This window comes from Mustela erminea, chromosome 5 (genome assembly GCF_009829155.1).
Source record: "Mustela erminea isolate mMusErm1 chromosome 5, mMusErm1.Pri, whole genome shotgun sequence".
NCBI classification, from domain to species: domain Eukaryota; kingdom Metazoa; phylum Chordata; class Mammalia; order Carnivora; family Mustelidae; genus Mustela; species Mustela erminea.
This window is the reverse complement of record NC_045618.1, coordinates 124,487,577-124,492,661: the sequence shown is the minus strand read 5'-3', so window position 1 is coordinate 124,492,661 and position 5,085 is coordinate 124,487,577. Positions and strand designations below refer to the sequence as shown.

Genomic DNA, 5,085 nt, shown 5'->3' with positions numbered 1-5,085 from the left:
ACTGGCCATGGTAGTGGGTATCTGTCTCCTTCCTTAGAGTAGGGTCAAGCCCCATAATCTGGTCCATGAGAGAAGGTGCCAGACTGAGGTGGGATCTGGGTTGGGGGACAGAGGGTGCACAGGCTGAAACAGAGGAAAGAGACCCATTGTCCCTCCAGGCTCAGTTCAGATTTGGATTCAGTGAGTGGAGACACCACGCCCACAAACTCTCCAGGTTCAGTCCCCACAGGCGCATGACCTGGATAGAAGTCAGCTATCACAGGTATAGCTTGTGAGTTTTGATGTGGAGCTTCTCATGTAGATGCAGGAAGGAGGGCCTTGGGGCAGAGTTCAGGTGCTTGCAATTCTAATTGACCCTGTACACGATAGGTGGGCAGCCCTGGGATATCCATCTCATAACCCTTCTCCTGAGGGACAAGTTCCTCCAGGGAATCCTTGGACAAGGTGCTCTCTCAAAGGAGTAGATTTCCCAGAGAAAGATTCCAAAACTCTACACTTCAGACTTGGTAGAGAATTTCTTCTCTTTCAGGGGCTCGGGGACTGTCTACTTGACCTGAAGCTTGCTTGTATCCTGTGGACTAGTGGCCTTTTTGGTAAGAAGGAAGTCACTGACCTTGGCCACATTGTCCTTGGATGCATCACGTTGCAGCAGCCCGGTCCCAGTGCACAAAGTACTTGTCCTCCAGGTATTTCATGGCCTTTCAGACTTCTAATGAGAACTTGAAGAAACAGTCTGTGAGGTAGGTCATCCACCAGGCTCCTTTGGCCTTGGGCTCAGTGATGACGTAGTTCTGCCTTTCTCCTTCAGGATCACACTCGGAAGCTGGGCCTGCTTGCAGTGGCTGAACTGTGTCATGGATTCAGGCAGGAAGACCTGGGCATCCTTTTTCACTCACTGAACAGCGACCTTGTTCCCTTGATAACTGCCCAGCATCGGTCTCCAATCCCCCCTTTCCAGTGGTCTGCAGCAGCTTCAGATGGTTGGCCAGTATCCAGCTGCAGTGGAAGAACTCCTCCAGGGCCATCACTGTGCCCTTCATGAACTTTGTCTTCATGAGCTGAGTGCAGAGTCCATCTGCGTGTGAGGTATGGTGTCCACCAGCTGCACCAGCTCCTCAACCTGCACCTCTCGTCAGTGCTGAGCGTGCATACATGATGCAGTGATGCTCACCTTGCCATCACACATCACATGGTGTGTGGCCCATCTGGGTTAAGCAGGGCTCTCCCGTGCTGGGACCAGACCTGTCTCTGGCAGGCACAGACTTGCCTCTAACCATTGGTGCCAGCAGAAGCTCTAGGTGGTGCTGCAGCTCTGCTGGGGGCCCTCTCTTCCCCTGTTGTCTGGGGCTCAGCCATCAACCACCACCAGGGAGGGGGAGCAGAATTGAGTTCATTATAGCTCTAGAGTCCTTACTGGTTAACCTAGCCTGTGCCAAGGCCTGGCTGGGACTGCTCTCCTCCTGGCCCCAGCCTACTCTGTGGTGGCCTGGCCTTGGAAAAGAGCCAGGCTTTCATGGGTCGGTCATATGGTGTGCAGCAGGGCGTAGAACTGGTCACACCTCCGTGTCTGTGATGCCCAGGGCAAAGAGAAAGTCTGCTGCAATAGCTTTCAGAAGGGTGGGGAGAGCATACCAAAACGTGATTTCAAAAACACAATTACATATGACATTCTATTTACATACTTTTTCCTATTAGTCAAGTTTCAGCTGTGAAAATGTACATTTGAAGATGTATTTTATATATAACAAGAGATACCTATGATATATAACAACACATAAAACTGAATTGAAATATTTCAAAATAAAATATGAGGAAATGCAGTTTATCATTAATATTTGGAAAGATTACTGTGTGAATTTTGTACAGATGTCTTGAAAATGTAGTTTATACATGCTAATACAGGCGTAATTCACCTTTAGGCAGGGAATTTGAGATATAAGCTAATTCTTATCATGGAATTATTAAAATGTCTTTTATTAAAAATGGTCATTTTTTTAAGATACATTAAACTTTCATATTCCCCCAAATTGTTTAACAGTTATTAATGGAATAATAGGGATAATAGGGCTTCATTAAGTTATTCAGTAACATTATACTGAGCAGTTACTACATGCCAAGCCTAATGCTTGGTTAGGAGAATAAAAAAATGTATAAGAGATAATTCCTGTTTTCAGCAAGGCAATAGTAAATCCAAGAAGGCATATGGGTTCCCCCCAAATTTCATTCACATATGATGAGTATTAGGATTATAAACAAGATATTAAAATAGTTCAAAGAAGAGGCCTTGGAATCAGGAAGTTATTTTGTTCCAGTTTTATTGGGGTAACGTTGTATTAATTTAAGGTTACCATTGTGATGTTTGATATATGTATATGTTGTGAAATAATTACCACAATCAAACTACTTAACGCATCCATCACTTCACACAGCCACCTTTGATGTGTGCTGAGAACATTTACAATGTACTCTCAGCGGTATAAACTGAAGGTTTGAACCCTTTGACCAAGTTATTTTAAGTGGCCAATTTAGGCTTTGTTATATATTCTTTTTTTGTATGGAGATTTAGAACATATTTTATATCTAATTTGTACTTGGGCACATTCAGCATCATTTCTTTACATGCCACCCCCCAACCCCCACACCCCCAGAATTTTACCGAAAAGAAAGGTAACATCTCGCATAAACCAAGCCCAGAGTGGTAAGGTAACCCTCCTCTTACAGCTCACCCAAAGGCAAAGAAGTGAAAGGTGTTGGCCTGGGATGAAAATTACAGATAGGATATTGTCAGAAGAATTTCTCATTCATTTCTATAGTGGCAAACACTCATTTTTTCCCCCCCAAGTCCTTTTTATCTGCCATTTAGCAAGAATCCAATTACTGAGCATGAGCTTACTGCCTCATAAATAACATCCTCTTAGCTTTCCAATCACACCATTCCAATTCTGTATTTTGTCAGCAAAAGTCCTGTTTTTAAAAATAATACTTCGGCCATCTGCTTACCCATATGTGCTACACATCACTGAATGTTAGATTCTCTGCAAATTTTATAGACGGTACCACAAACTTTGAATGTGTTTTCTCTCATAATTAGCATTTTACAACCACATTAAATTGATCACAGGTAAACTGTTTCATTTTGGTGTGTTATTTTGATTGTAATAAGACTACTTGCTGGAAAGTGATTTTGTAGCCAATATATTTTACTTATAAAGAGTTTTCTTTCCTCTTTTATAGCAAATACGTTATTTTAAAGGTCACACTTGTCAGACCCATAAACTAAATCCCAGACTTGCAATGTAAGGCATCCCTCGAAGGATCCATCAGTGTTTACACTGGGGTGAAAAATGTTATCTTAGCAGCTCCATCAATTTCAATGACTGATGGTGTCATTTGCAATCTCTACAATTGGCTCCTCCCAAATGAAGGAGAAAAAGGGAAAACAACTTGGTTCAGGATTTGGTTTTCCTGTTCTCCTAAGCGCTATATATATATATATATACACACACACACACACACTCCTAAGTTATATATTATATATATACACACATATATGTATATATATATATAAAACCACTTCCTTTTCCTAAACACACACACACACACACACACACAAGATAGACTACAAATAGACGTATAGTGATGTATAGTGAGAACTGAAGCTACCATAGTTGTTCATATGAAAAATTTTCCTACTTATGGGTGAATTAGGGAAATTTTTAAATCCCTTGGAGGCCTGCCAAACATAGGCTTTGGTATTTTTGTAACACAACCATGAGGAATAAAACCTTTCAAGTCCTTTTTTTTTTTTTACCCCATATTTCCATGGTGAAAATGTAAGTTGAGCACTTCCACATGAAAGGTGCAACACAATAGTTGCAGTTCACAGTTTTTAATGCAAAGCTTGATTTTGCTCTCATTCAGTTATAATGAGTCAATTCCTCTTTGTTTTATGTTTGACCCATGAGCATATGAGCATATGAGTCACCTTCTGGGTTACCAATTTGCAAGACTGCTTTCTTTCTCTCCAAAGCTTTGTTTCTTTTTTGTTTTCTTTTTTCCTGGAGATTTATTTAAATTATGTCTTTACAAAATTGAGAACTGTGCAATGTGGTTATTTCTTATTGGATTTCTCACCTGAAGCTACCCGGGACAGAATATTCTGCTTCCTTACCTAGTGTGGATGGGTAGGAAAAACATCAGATGTCCTAGGTTTTATTACCAGCCTTCATGGTACAACTTGACTTTGGTGTGAAGTGCCCAGGTTTTCTGCTTTTACTTTAAAGTCGTCCTCTGTGAATTCCTTGTCATCATTCCTCGTCGCTGATTAAATTCAAATGGTATCTTCCTACTCCTCTCCCTATGATTTGTCTTGATCTCAGTTGCTTTTACTGGGATGGTTGTTTGCAGTTATTGCAGTTCTGTATTTTCTTTTGGAAAACAAGGACTGAACAAATGAGTAAAGCTAGCCTTGAGAGTAATTTATTATAAGATTATAATTTACTCATTTTGACATCTTTTCACAAGTAAATTAATAAAAGGTTCTTATTACATATAAACTCTCCCAAATACAAATTTAAGAGGACAGTCTAATGGAAAGGTTTATATAACTTAACTTTAGTTATATTAGCTGCTCAGAATTCTTAAGAGATTCAGTCAAGCTAGATTGTAATAAAATTAAGGACTCACATCCTGAATGTATTCTAGTGGACATATAAGGACACTGAGGGCAACTATTACAATGAGATTTTTCTAAATTCATGCATCTAGCTAATGACCATGAAAGGACTCTAATTCAGGACTTTTGACTTCCTTTTGTCATTCTTTTCACTAATGCTAACTTAAATTTTGTTTGCTTAAATTTAATCACAAGAGTGCTATACTACACACTTTGTAAAAATTATCTAATTTTGAAAACAAAATAGTAGCTGCGAAGCAGCAACTATTATCATCTTATTTTGCAGATAGGAAATTGAGCTTGTAAAGGTTAATATTTGCCTTTCCTGAATTCATATTACAGAAGAGTAATATGAACATCATTTGTATCCATTGCTAGACTATCTAAAAGTGTGTGTGTGTGTGTGTGTG

At 39.9% G+C, this 5,085-nt stretch overlaps 1 pseudogene; it reads right to left on the bottom strand.

The window, feature by feature from the left end:
- Nucleotides 1-256: 256 nt before the first annotated feature.
- LOC116590227 lies at nt 257-2,674 on the bottom strand (annotated as a pseudogene).
- Between the last annotated feature and the right edge of the window lie 2,411 nt (nt 2,675-5,085).